Source organism: Rhinolophus hipposideros, assembly GCF_964194185.1.
Source record: "Rhinolophus hipposideros genome assembly, chromosome: 21".
Classification (NCBI taxonomy): domain Eukaryota; kingdom Metazoa; phylum Chordata; class Mammalia; order Chiroptera; family Rhinolophidae; genus Rhinolophus; species Rhinolophus hipposideros.
The window spans coordinates 1983598-1998276 of NC_138067.1; the positions used below are offsets into that span (position 1 = coordinate 1983598).

A 14679-nucleotide genomic window follows, 5' to 3' on the forward strand; every position below is an offset into this window, starting at 1 on the left:
CTTCAGGGAACTTTAACAATCCAGAGTCTCTGGAACATCCCAATGACCAGGACAGAATCCAAAGATATCTGACAGATGAAGATACAAGAAAACAATGACCCAAACCCTAGAGAAAAGACAATCAATGGACAGCAAACACATTGTGACCTTAGATGCTGGAATTAGCAATCATTTTAAGGCAGCTATTATAAGTATGCAATGAACATAAAGGAAAATATGATCATAATAAATACAAAGACAAATATTCCCAGGAGAAAAATAGAAGCTATAAGAAACAACAACCACAACAAACTGCTGTGACCATCCTATGCGTGGAAAGAAACCCTGGTTATCATTCAGACATTTACACTTGCTGTATCAGCTGAGAAAGCCGTTTGTCCATCTAATCCAGTTATTAGGCCATCCGAGCCCGTCATCCTCCTCTTCCAGAATCAAGTCTATTATAAGTCCTTTTTTGAGAAACATCTTCCCCCTTTTTTGGGCACAGAAAAACGTGACTGAGACCCACAAAATCTGGGGCCAAAGGATACACACACACTCACAAACATACCCCACAAACCAACATCCGTCCGAACACTGATGCAAACCCCGTAACAAAATTTCAGCAAATTGAATCTAGAAATATATAAAAATGGGCTTTATCTCAGGAATTCTAGGTGTGTTTAAAATTCAAAAATCAATGGACTCACCATTATAATTGAAAGAGGAGACACACCACATGATCATCCCAGTGGAGGCAGGAAATGCATTTAAAAAATTCAATATTTCTTCATACTTTTAAAAGAGACAGATTCCACAAACAAGAGCTAGAAGGGAAGTTCTTCAATCTGATAAAAGCATCTTTCAATCTGATAAAAGCCTGGGTCTAACATTGTCCTTACTGGAAAAGAATCAATGTTCTCCTTCTGAGATCAGGAAAAAGGCAGAGAGGTCTCCTCACTACTCATGTTCAACTCTGTACCGGACATCTGAGCAACGAAATAAGCCGGGAGGGGGGAATAAAAGGCACACAAATTGCAAAGTAACTTTATTCACAGAAGACTAACTTTATTTACAGACTAACTTTATTTATTAAAACTAACTTTATTCACAGAAGACATGATTGTCCAAGTAGGAAATCCCTAAGAACATACACAAAAAAAAAAAGACAGAAACTTTATGATTTTATAATCAATACTATTTAAAATGGCATTAAAAATGAAATACTTAGGGATGAATCCAACCAAATATGTTTAAGGTTTGCCTGCTGATATACATAAAGCCTTGTTGAAAAAAACTAAGGAACACCCAAGTAAATGGAGATATACACCGTGTTCACGGATTGGAAGACTGATACTGCTAAGATTGGGTCTTCCCGAATCAATCTGTAGATTCAATGCAATCCCAATTTATATTCCAGTGGGCTTTTGTGTAACAAGTTGATCTTAAATTTTATACAGAAATGCAAAAGACTTAAAATGGCCACAGCAACTTAAAAAGATAAATTGGAGGAGTTTCACTACCTGATTTCAAGATTTCTTACACAGCTGTACGAGTCAAGAGTGTGGTATCGAGGGCCGGCCCGGCGGCTCAGGCGGTTAGCTCCGTGCTCCTAACTCCGACGATTCCCACATGGGCCAGTGGGCTCTCAACCACAAGTTTGCCAGTTCAACTCCTCAAGTCCCCCAAGGGATGGTGGGCTCTGCCCCCTGCAACTAAGATTGAACACGGCACCTTGAGCTGAGCTGCTGCTGAGCTCCCAGATGGCTCAGTTGGTTGGAGCGCGTCCTCTCAACCACAAGGCAATGGCAACTGGACCTGGAGCTGAGCTGTGTCCTCCACAACTAAGATTGAAAGGACAACAAATCGACTTGGAAAAAAAGGCCTGGAAGTACACACTGTTCCCCAATAAAGTCCTGTTCCCCTTCCCCAATAAAATCTTAAAAAAAAAAAAAGAGAGTACAGTATTGATGCGTGGATGAGAGCTGTCAGAATTGTGGGCGGGCAAGAAGAGTTACTTGCACCTCCCACAGACGGCTTACCAAAAGCTTCCAGAGCTGGGCAGCATCCAAAATTGTCCTGCTTCAAAGCACCACCCCATGCCTGAGCAGGGGTAGGGACCTGAATGACCAGACCCTGACGGATGACTTCATGTGACACTTATGTGGGGCATTCCCTGGCTCCGAGCTTCTCCTAAAAGGCATCCAGACTGCCTTGTGGTGATCAGGAAAGTATGTGAAGACCCCCCAAAGAACGGAAGCCCCATTTGTCTGTGCTGTTTGGGGGAGAGAGAGAGGAAAAGACGGGGAGAGAGAGAAACTGGTTTCAGGTACCTTCTCTCCTTTGACTCCTGACGACAGCTCTAAGTTAGGCCTTATTTTTATTCCCCTCTCACTGGGAAGAAAACCAAGGTGCACTGTGGTTGGGTTTCCCGCCCAAGTTCATGTCTCTAAAAAGTAGAGAAGGGATTAGAATCCAGGTGTGTGCACTCCAAAGTCCAAGCTCGGCCCTCTAAATCCTTTCTGCCTTGACACTGGGGCAAGATCTCGAACCCTCTGACCTCTGTGCCCTTATTTAACAGTGGAAACATACCTAATCCTTCACAACTTTCTCCCTGGCCAAGTCCAAATACACCTCCTGAGGGGATGGCAGGAGGATCCATGACGAAGGTTTGGAAACCTACAAAGCAGCCCCAGACAGACGCAGACGTCTTCACTGGACTTGACTTACTGTGGGAAGGTGGACAGAAGTCCTTTCATTTCACGCTCAGCTTTATTCACCAGGTTTCCACCCTCCGCCTCAGAGGCCAAGCACTGAGCAGTCGTGTCCAGCATGACGGTCATTAGCTTCATTTACCACATACCACGTGTCCAGTTCCCTCACAGGAGACACTACAACTCTGCATTCTAAGCAGCACTGGAACGCACATGTGGCCCCGTGCAGCCACACCAGCACTTCCTATCAGCCGACCTGCTGGGCTGTGTCCCTTCGCTGGGTAACGTGGCACCTCATCCCTTACCTTTACCTTTGTCTGATCACCAGTGAGCACGAGCCTTTGCCTACACCTCAGCTATTTTGATTTCTCCTCCGGGAATGGCCTCCACATATCCTTTGCCCATTATTATTTTTGTAATTATATTTCCTTTCTTTTCTAGACAGATTTTCAGAAGTTGATTATCCTAGTTACAGCCTTCTGTTGGTTTAAGACATGGAGAATACCCTCTTCCAGCTTATCACCTAACATGTTAATTCCATCTGTAGTAAAGCAACATCTTCCATTTTGGTGCAGCGAAATCCATCGTTTCCCTCTTTGTGGATTAAGCTTTGGAGGTCATGATAAATCCTTTCCTCTCACAGAGATATTATCCCACTTTTTAATTTATCAGCTCTATTTTTAAACATTTAATAATTAGGTATTTAATCTAGTTGGAGTTTATGTATATGGTATGAGGTAGGGATCCAATTTTATTTTTTTCTCTGTTACAGAAAGTCAATATTCCCAATGCCACTTACTAAATAATCTAGCCTTTCTCTAGTCACTAATTATTTTATCTCTCTCACATACCAAGTTAATCATGTCTGTACAAATATCACATTATTTTAATTACTATGGTTTTGTAATCTGATTTAATGCCTGTAAAGCAAGACCTCCTGTTTGTTCTTCTTTTTCAAAATTGTCTTAACAGACCAAGGACTTTTACTCTTCCACATACCTTGCAGAATCAGTTTCCCAAGTTCCAAAACAACTGGGCTGAAATTTTTACTGGAATCACATTGAATATAGAAAGCATTTGGTGGGGAATGTGTTCTTTCAAGGTTAAGATGTTATTCCATTATTTATCTGTGTATTCAGGTCTTTTTAAAAACATCTATATTTTTGAGTTTTAGATTTACCTCCTTAAAGATCTTGTGCGGGTTTTCATTAGGTTAATTCCTACATGTTTCAGTATTATGCAGACTATCTTATTTTTATTACATTTTCAAGTAATTGATTATTATTGCAGGGGAACCCATTACAGACTTGATATTCTGGTCTCATATGAGGTATCCTTGTTCAACTCTTCTTAGGTTAATCTGTCTGTTGACTCTTGTTTCCTAGGATGATGCTCATTTGAGAATAGCTGTGTTGTCTCTTTGCTTCCAGTCCTACAATTCACTCAGTTTTCTCACGTTGTATTGCCAGGACTGCCAAGTACCACGCTGAATAGTGGCAGGGCCAAAGAACATCCCTGCCTTGTCTCTGAGTTTTGAAAAGGAAGAGGAGGTTTGGGTTTTAGCTGCGTGCTGACAGCAGGTGTTCGCAATTATTGGGAGCTCGCGCTGGAGGAAGGTTCCCGGCGCCGCCGGGAAGACGGGATGGGGGGAGTGGGACAGACGAGGGCTCGTCTAGTGCAGCGGCGGTCAACGAGGTGGAGGTGACGGCGTCCCAATGGGGCTCCACACACGAGTGTGGCCGAGAGACGGGGGAACAACAGATGGGACTCGGGGGAGCATCCCATCCGGGCGTGAGCAGCGAAGGCGGAAGCCCTGTTTGGGGGTGGGCTGGCTGGCTGGGGAGACGGCGAGGCCTGTCCCCTGCGGGGGGAACAGATGCGGGGAAGGAAGGCAGGCGGGGTCCACGGCAGACACGCGTCTGCGTCCAGCGAGGGGTCCAGCGGGCATGTGGTGGGCAGATGGGCAGTCAGGACAGCGGTGTGCGCCAAGGGATAAGGATGGAGGAGCAGAGTCCTGCGTGGTACAGCGACGCTCACAAAGCCCTTGGAAAAGTGCCCGGCACACGGGGGGCAGCTGCCGTTAGAACGCGGGAGTGGCCGAGAGCCCCGGGCCGAGCCGCGGGCGACAGCAGGCCCGAGGGGCAGGAGGCCGCGGGCACACGGCAGGAGGGGCGGCCGAGGGTGTCCGGGGGCCGGGCCCAACGGGAAGGGGACGCTCCGCCGAGACGGCAGAGGACCTGGCGAGACTGCGCCCTCGCGCGGGCGTCCGGGCCTGTCCGGCCGTCTCCTGGGGCAGCGCCAGCGCACGCGACCCGCCCGCCTGACTCTGCGGCCTCAGGGCGGCGGGCCTGGCAGCCGGGACCACGCAGGTCCCGCCGCGCCCGCGCCCCGCGAGCGCCTGCGCAGGGAGGCCCCGCCCACAACCCGGCCCCGCCCCTTCCGCGGGCGCGCTCTGCGAGGGGCGGAGGCGGGGCCGGGGACGGCGGGCGGGGCCGCGTCACGTGGGTAAACACGCGCACGTGGAGCTGAGGCTGAGCGCGGAGGGCGGCGCCGGCTCCCGGCGAGCGGAGGGCAGCTGCGCTCCGCCCGCGCCCGCCCGGGAGGCCGGAGGCCTGTGGGCTGGGAGGCAGCGACCGCGCCCGGGCCGCGTGACCCCGCGGAGCCTCAGTTTCCCCAGCTGCTCAAATCCTCCTAGCCGTGGGCCAACACAGGTCGGGCTCAGCCCTCAGGGACCTAATAAACTGTGAGGAGCCGATGGTGTGCGCATTAGCCCATTTCACAGACGGGGAAAGCGGAGCCGGGACGCTAGGGAACGTGCCCAGAGCCACGTGGCCAGAAAGTGCCGCGCTCAGGGTCCGGACTCGGCAGGTCTGGCCGCGTACTGCGCCGCGGTCCTGCTCCTGGTCCCGCGCCCGCCGCTCGGCGTTGGTCCTGCCCCGGGTCAAGCAGTGAGGCGCGTGTCGCCCGACTGTACGACAGGGCGACAGTGGTGACCGCCTCCAGAGGAGCTCGGAGGCGGCGCTCGCCCAGTCGTCGCAGTAGCTTCCGCCCGAGCGTGGCGGGGCCGGACCCGGAGGCCTGTGACCCCACCCCCACCCCCGGCCGCTCTCCCGATGGCCCCTCCGCCGGGACCCACCTGCTTCTCCGCGGAGCCCCGTTTCACCCGCGAACCCTGCAGCGGGCGGCGCCCCAGGCACTTCGGGCTCCTTCTCTGGGCCGACTGCTCCCCAGGCCGCGCTGCCTCCTCGCTCCTCCTCCCTTCCTCCTCCCTCCCTCCTCCGCCCGCCGCGTGACCTGGAGGCGCCCCACGCGGAGTTTGCGCGGTGGCGGCAGGGTAGGGCGAGTGCTCAGGATTCACGCCAAGAGGCGTTTCGGGCACGAGCTGAGCTGCCCGGCTCCAGGCGGTGAGCAGCGCCCTTTCCATGCCCACGCTGCCCGGGCTGCCCTAGCACCGCAGTCCTGGGCAGAGTGGGTACCTGGGCCCCGAACCTCAGTTGGGTTTTGAGGTTCATGGGAGCTGGTTGATGGCGTTAACCAAGCTTGGGCTTCTCATGCACTATGTCCACGGGCCCTGAAGCCAGCCCACTCCTGCCCACGTGCAAGTTTCTGAAGCTCTTTGTGTCTCAGTTTCCTCTTCTCTGAAATGGGGTTGTGAGCGAATTAAATGACTAGACCAAGAACTGGATGACAGTGCCATGCACTGCAGGTGAGCGCACGCAGGGGCTGCGAACCGCACCTTCTGGCAGTCTGAACCCAGTCCCCCCCTGACCCCAGTTCTTCCCTCAAGATCTGTTTTATGGAATTTTCCATGCGGGTACCTTCAAACAGGGACTTATCCAGATGCATTCACTGAGACAGGTCAGGGCAGTAACACTAGCCTGTGTGGTGGCCGGAAGCTGAACACTCTTCTTAGCCTTCTCCCAGCTCACTTACCTACTAGCCAGCCTCAGCACGTCTGTCTCTGATGATGCCGCTTCCTTTGCCCCACCCCCACCCCGGGACCAGTGGACACACCTGTGGGGAGCCTCCCTGAGCTGCAGTGTGGTGTTGGACTCTTATTCTGCTGAAGAGAGCAAGACTACCCCAGAGTGGCCTTCTGGGTGACAAACAGAGGCCCAGGCCTGGGGCTTTGGCTACTGAGGACCCTCCCAATCTCTGTCTTTTTCCTTCAGAACAGACTGGGGGATCACAGCTGCTGGTCTAAGGAAAAGAACGATGGAAGCCAGAACACAGGGAGACCGAGGAGACACCAGAGAGGAAACCTGGGGAGTTTGGGGTGCGGCTGACCTGTGTGGTGGGCTGTTCTCATACTTGGGGCTCCTGGTCACATGGCTCATTAGAGGTGGGCCTGGCCTACAAGTATCTCTGGAAGGGGACTCCTGCCTCCTCTGGCCTCTCTCCTGGCCCCTGCAATGGCCTTCCCAGACCACAGATGATCTTGATTGCGTGTTCTCTGGGCCTGTCTTGTGCAGAACTATATTCCCAAGGCCTGGCATAGAGGCTCTCAGCAAACACTAATGGAAAGATTATCGGGTCATTGAAGCTCCTGTGGATGATTGGGGTTTGGGGAGGGGTCAAAAAAGCCAGAGGCCCCCAGAGCTCCCTCTGTCCCACCTGCCACCTGCCCTTGACATGCACACAGCCTCTTGCCCCACTTCTGCTGATTATCTTCCCTGAGGACTTGCCCCACCCCTCAACCCTTCCCCAGGACCATCTCGGGGTGACAACATGGCCAGTCTTGGTCAAGGGAAGGAGGAGTTTTCACTCTAACTCCCCCTCTGGACCCCCACACACACTCCAAAGGCCCAGGCACCCCGAAAACACTATCAAGAACACCCCCTGAGGGCATGGTTGCCCCCGCCAGCACGCCAGCAGGGGTGAGAATGTGCAGGAGGAGAGGACACAGGCAGAGCGCTTCCCGAAATGCAGCAGCACATCTGCCCGGAGGAAAAGGGAGGCCCAGAACCGCAAGCTTTGGTATTTTTACTTGGTGTTGTGAGGGGCCATCTGTGCAGGTTGGCGCTTGTCTGGAGGAAACCAGAATCTACTGTAGATGAAATTCAAATGTGAGATTACTGTGCAGGCTGTCAGGCTGAGACTTTCTCCAGGAGCTGGGGCGGCCGTTCTGGTACTTTAGGAGCAGCAGAGTATGCCAGGGGCTAGCAGCTGTTCAGGGCGAGTGAGCACACGGGGCCTCCTGCCAGAGCCTCGTCCAGCTCCTCACCAATGGTCTTCTCAGCCCTGGCTCCACCAAGGGCGCCAGAAAGGGCCTGGACCACCAGCTGTTCAAATTGGCCCCCACTGCCCGGGAGCAGGAGAGCTGGAGGGTAGAAGCCGAGGTGGGGCGGGGGGTTGGCAGTGCCAGAGAGTGAGTGTGGGAGCAGTTCAGACCCCTCCATCATCACCATCGGTTCCTCCCAAACTACCGTGACAAACTAGCAGGCGCAGCCCATCCTCAGATGTGCCGTTGGCCCCCGCTTTCAGCTGCAGGTTACTCTCAAGGCCCCTGCATAGAAATTCTAGAACATCCCTGTCTGAGCTGAACCTCTCTGGGATCTTCCCACACAGCAGGGCTACCTGGGTGGGGGTTGCGTGTCAGTGTGAAGTGGGGCACAAGGGTCCTGGAAACCCCATCGGAAAGGCCTTTCTGGGGTGTCCCAGGTGACTGTCCTGCATGGGACTTGCATGTTGACTGATGGCTGTCCCCAGCTTGTGTGCCCCCGACATATGGCGTGCTGATGAAGATTGTGTTCCAACTGCAGCGTGTCAGGAGTGCACATTCGTCTCGGCCACTTGTACCAGGAACACTGTTGGTCGCTGGAGGCTTTCCTTGGGCCCCTCCCCTGGGTCAGATGTGGAGCTGCCCTGGTGGGGGAGCAGGGAGGGGAGCAGAGGACACTGACGGTTGGCACATTTAAGTTTGGGAACTCTGGTGCCATTCCTAATATATTCTGCTGGGTTCTGGGATGGGAGGAGGATGACAGATGTGGGCAAATGATCCGTGACTCCTGCAGACGCATGCCCCCCAACACACATACCCTTGTCTAACTTATGCCAAATAATAAAATCTAAAATTAGCAGACAGGGATGTGGGAAGAAAGCAGCCCAGAACCTAATTTTCTTTTCTTTCTTCAAAAACAACCCTCAGGTAAGGAATGTACACCAAGAGGGGTCCTAGGCTCTGAAATACTGCTACATACACACACACACACACATATACACGCACACACACGCACACACACATATGCACGCTCCCACACATGGCCTGTTACCCCCCAAACAGAGGATGCATTACCCATGTCAGAGTCCCTTACCTGGGATTACTCCAAAGCAGAATGGAGGAGGGTGGGCGCAGGGCTTGGGGCCCCAGCGAACGGCCACTGCCAGGCATGACTGCTGCTGGCATTTCCAGGGACAGCCAGGGTACAAAGAGGACAGGGAGGGGCTGCAAGATGAGGGCTGCCAGGGCCTTGCTGGGTTCCAGGCTCACACTGGTGCTGACCAGGTTGGGCAGGCCTTTTTTTAAAACTAGAAACAAAAGGATGAAATCATTAGCATCAATGGGCACATTCAGTGTCGATGACTGACACGCCACTGCTATGAGGATAAGAGAAATGTCATTCATAAAACCGCCCGCCCGCCTTTTGTGGCCCGTGCATGCTTTACTGGCGTCTGCGTCACCTGTCTTGCGGCAGATGCGCCATCGCTCCGGTGCCCTGGACACCGCTGAAACTAGCAGCGCAGAAAACCGCTCCCGCAGTCTGGAAACTCGTCATTTTCAGGTGCAATTTGTCTTCTGATGCCTCTATTTCCTTCACTAATGGGACAGAATTGGGGAGAGGGTTTCCAGCAGCACAGTGTAGGGGTCCATTCAAGGAAGAACAAAGCCTGTCCCCAGGATGAGGCTCTGAGGGAGCCCAGGGTCCCTGCCACCCAGAACCATGTGCAGGGTCACCTGGCAGGGCCAGGAACCAGCCTTTGGGTGGGGGACCCTTTTCCAGCAGTAGCCCTGAAGTCACACTGCCCACCTCTGGCCTTGACTTGCCCTTGAGGGGCTGAGGGTCACAGGTCACCCTGAGGACGAGGGGCACTGGGAGGCCTGGAAGACTGGGAAGGGTGGGGGGCAGCTCTCAGCCCCTTGCAGGCTTCCAGCCCACCTGCCTGCCAGTCTGACTTCACCCTCCTCCCCCTGTCCTTCCTGATGTCTAGAGAAATGAAACCTCCTTTGCATGACAGGAAGCAGAGCAGTTCCCTAAAGAGTGATTGCAAACCTAAAAACCCCAAACTCGTCTTTCATCACCACCTGGAAGACAAGAGTTTGAAGAGAAACAGAAAGAAGCTCTTCACCCTGAGAAGCTGGACTCATCTGGAAGCATGCTAACACAGCACACTGCGGCCCACCTGCCCACTGGGCAGATGAGGAAACTGAGGCCCAGAGTAGGTAAGTGATGGTCTGAAAGCCCCACAGACTCGCCCATAAATGCAGGAGCCAGGTGGCTAAAGGGCACAGAGCTTTGTCCCGGGGATTCAACACGTTCAGATATTCTGTGCGTCCGGGAAGAAATGTGCTCCCCCTGCCACTTTCCTTAAAACAGTCTTTCTTGATCTATAGAGTGTTCTCGCTTTAAGATCCCCAGTAGAGGAAATACCTGGAAACTCCTTCTCAAGAAGTTCGGCAGCACGTGGGTGAAGAGCACCAGCCCGGGCGCCAAGACAGAGGTGGGGCGAGGCCGGACGTGCTGCTCTGCAGGGTGTGGCTAACCCACCCTGCTCAGAGCGGGCCCTGTGTGTGTGTGTGTGTGTGTGTGTTTGAAGAGTTGAGTCAAGTGTTTGAAAACCCCTTTGGTGCCCAAACACAAGGAAACCCCATGATAGCACCGGACCTGCAATCCCGATGAGCAGCCTGTACTTGGTCCTGACTGTCTCAGGGACCACCACCACCATCACCACCGACAGCCTGGGGGCCGGATGGATGGAGGACGGAGAACTTCAAGAAAGCTCTTCTGACCAAGTCATCATCGCACATCGAGGGACACAGAGAACTTTCTAGATGACTCAGGCTGTGACTGCTGGAATATGTCAACTTTGGATTTTTTTTTGTTTTCTTTTAAGGAAGGGATGGCCCTACTAGGCTGGTCCGTCCCAGTCCTGACGGAATGGATTGTCTGTGTAGCTCGGAGTCTGGGCTCAGTCCAGTGTCAGCCACTGGCATTCAATGGTGTATGGCTTTCTTCCTCAGAAAAGCACTAGAACAGAGACCGGACCGGACCCATTCCTGTTAGCGTCTTGCTTTTCCATCTTAATGGTGATTTTTCACAAGTGGAAGACAGCCTACATCCTGGGCATGGAAGAGTCAGAAGCTTAACGAAGGTGACTATACATGTAGACCCAGCCCACCCACCTGTTCATTCGTAGGGCAAATCTTCTACGAGCCCCTGTTACATGCCAGGCCCTGAAATGACGCGCTAAGCGATGAAATCGACCGGTAGGCAGTCACTGGAAAACAACAAGGGAGTGAGCTTTTGTGTGCATGTGCATTTCAAACTACTTACATGTGGTACAGATGCGTGAAACAGGCCTGTGGAAAATACCAAATCTTTTCATTCATATTTAGTGTGTGCAAAGAAAAAATTGTGAAGTAACCTACACTAAGTTTATCGCCCACGCTGCTAAGAATGGCATCTCCAGGGCGGTTCGGTTTCTATGCTGTAACGTTCATAGTGTTCTAACTTCTTGTAACAAACGCGCTCACTTTCACAATCAGACGGAAAACAGTCAAGTTAAATAATAGCGATGTTTTAACGTTTATTTATTTAAGTGTGTTTTTCCAGGACCCATCAGCTCCAAGTCAAGTAGTTGTTTCAATCTAGTTGTGGAGGGCGCAGCTCACAGAGGCCCATGTGGGGATCGAACCAGCAACCCTGTTGTTCAGAGCTCGCGCTCTAACCAACTGAGCTAACCAGCCGCCCAGTAATAGCGATTTTAATGAGCAGCAAGGTCGGCCATGCCAAGTGCAGAGCGGGTGTGGGAGGCAGGGACTCCCCGGAGGTTGGTATCGTTTGGGGAAGTCACTGATCACATCTAGCGGAGCTGCCAAAGCGCGTGCCCTTGGACAAGGCAGGTCCATGTTGGAATGTACCCAAGAGGAATCATACATGTGGCATACATGTGCATGACATGTTGATGGCAGGTCTGTTTGTGGCGAAAAATACACTGGAAATGTGGTGGGCAGCATGGGCGGGACTACGTACACTGATAGTGCCATCCCCTTTTACAGCAGTCACAAGGCTTAGAGAAGTTTAGCACAGTGCCCAGGGAAGTGGCAGAGCAGGTCCCCCTCCAGGTGACTGCCTTTGGTGCCCAAGGAGGAAAGGACATCATGTGGGCCACGAACAGCGTGGTGTCTGCAGGAGGCGAGTTCCCAGCTGCCGTGGGAGGATGACAGGCCAAGGTGCAGGGGCCTGAGTCACCGCGGACTGAGGAGAGACGCAGGCCAGCCACTCAGGACGGGACGGCCCTGGAGAGGTGATTTTGCATGCAGCACATTTTTATTGCTGCCCCTTTGCCTTCCATCCTGCCCCCACAGACTGCACAGGCATTTCCTGTGGCACCAAGGGCAACCTGGCCTTGTTTCCGCGGTCTGCAGTTACCTCTGAGCCATCACTGCCCTCTTCACAAACACGGCCCCACTGCTGGGACTGCAGGCCAAGGCCCTTTGTGAAATGGCCTCATCGTCCTCCTTCCTCCATGCCATCGGTGACCACTTTCGCTGGCCACAGGGAGGACTCAGTCCCCGTAAACTAGCCTGGCAGTGGCACTGCCCTCCCAGGGCTCCACTTCGCCCACCTCCCTGGCTCACCTGAGCGTGCCCACTGACCTGGGCGCCTTGGTCTCCAGCACTGACAGCCCCCAGCACTTGGCAGTGGCTCAAGGGAGGCTCCTCAGGCATCTGTGCTTGGGAAACTTGAGCCTGAGCACCGTGGGATGTCACAGGACTTGCGGTGCTGGCGTTGGTCAGGAAAGTGATTTAAACGTGAGGCAAAGGGAGTGTTTATTCCATAGAGGACTCCACTGCTCTCCTGTCCCAGGCTCAGGAGGACAAGCATCAGGTAAGCCTGTGAAACAGCACATTGGAGGCTTCTGGAGGTAAATTGGGACTCGGGATGAGGGAGGAAATAGCTATGCTCATTGAATACGAAATGCAATTGTCTGTCAGCACAGGAACTGGAGAATGTGTGGCCAATTATATTTAAGACCCTATTGTCACAGGCAGATTAGCTAATGCGCGAGTGGCAGCCGAGGCTCCTAATGCCATTACTCCTGGTTAGCTCTGCCTGGCAGGTAACCTTGTGGAACAAATGACTGCCTTGCTTGAATAACATATTTGATCAAACAGGACAATTCTTTCAAAAATTGAGTTCTCTGTGGCAATTTGAGACCCATAATCAGCAAATTAGATGATTACAGCAGGGATAAAAATAGTCTTCTAACAATGTCCAAGGTATAGATGTGATTGGAATTTCAAAATGTGGTAGGAAAATGCACAGTTGGATAAATAAGACTAGACATGATCAGATTTGATTTCTTCCCATCCTGGCTCTGAGCTGGAGCCTAATTTTGCCGGAATAAACTCCAATCTCATTGTGTCTGAGGTGGAGAGTAGCAGAGTCTCTCGCTCTAGGCTCCAGGCCTTAAACAGCTGCACGATGTGACTTCCTTGCCTCTAGTCCTTACGGTCAGCTCAGCACGAACCTCAGCATCATTCATTCCCCACCTGGTATGAAAGGACCTCCGTGGCCTCTCTGAGGCCGGAAGTTGTCCGTGTTCCACACAGGGAAATGGTGTGGGAGAAACCCTTCAGCTGCCCTGCCTGGAGACATGTTCTTTCTCAGGCACTGGGGCACACATGTCAGCAGCTGTGCTGAGGTCTGGGGGGAGAAGCCTGTGAGCTGGGGTGTGCGACGATGTGAGGTGTCTGCCACAGTCACACAGGTCTTCATGGGTGCTTGGTTAAGTCGCTCTCAGTGTCTCCATCTCCAATATGAAAAGTTAGACTGCGGCCACATCCCTCCTCTGGGTCCTTCCTGCTCACGCATCTCTGCATTTGTCTACCCAGCTTCACCAGCTCTGCCATTTTCACCCCAGGGGTCTTTTGCTGTCACCTGGCCTCAGCTGGTTCCAGCTGAATTGCAGAACACAAATGACCTGGAAAATGGGTAGACACAGCCAAAGTCTGCGCTGACTACTGGCAAATGAAGTTCCTTAGAAGGGAAGACTTGATTTTACTTACCAGTGGTTTTTGGGTTCCTGGCAGAGGCACAGAAAATATTACTATAAATGTCACTTACCCTTCGGGACTCATCCTCTATTAGCACAGATGTTTGAGCTGCCTGTGGTAACACTGCCATTTGAAAACACACCGACTTCCAGAAATGCAGCATTCCAACAATTGTAAATGTGAGGCGGTCGCCTTTCCCCATAGCCAGTAACGCTGCAGCATGATGGCTTGCCAAATGATCTATAAATTAATATTTACCTCAAACATGCTTCTCAGTGTGACCTCACGTTTGTCAAGCTCTCAAACTTATAATAGAACTCTGAAGATAAACGTTGTTAGTGCCCTATTTTTGCGTAGAAAATACCAAATGTGAATAAATTTTAGGAGTTTTGCAAGTCGCTTGCAAATGATCACCATTAAAAATTCACTTTCTAAGGGAGAGCCTCACTGCCTGAGATGGACGTAATTAGCTAGGAGTATCATTTGACTAAATACCATTACATGTGCATGGACAATGCATTTCTTAGGAAACTGGATTAAAACTGGTCAGAATTACATCACAACGTGAAAAAGTATGGTCGCTCTCCAACCTCATGTAAATATGAGATGTAAATTGGCTGTTTTCTTTCTATTCCCAACAGACTTTTTACAAAATGAGGTAAAATACCCAGTTAAAAACAAGTGATATTTATTTGCTCGTTCACCCTC

The 14679-nt window shown here is 52.1% G+C and overlaps 1 long non-coding RNA gene across 3 annotated transcripts in view; it reads right to left on the reverse strand.

Annotated features, from left to right (window-relative positions):
- LOC308489620 overlaps positions 1-5973 on the reverse strand; it is a 33180-nt gene extending 27207 nt beyond the window's left edge. For 2 of the 3 annotated variants that reach the window (XR_013992113.1, XR_013992116.1), the window contains exon 1: positions 5830-5973. This is a non-coding gene — a long non-coding RNA (uncharacterized lncRNA). The remainder of the gene's footprint in view (positions 1-5829) is intronic. The other variant, XR_013992114.1, reaches the window with a different exon arrangement.
- Positions 5974-14679: the final 8706 nt, after the last annotated feature.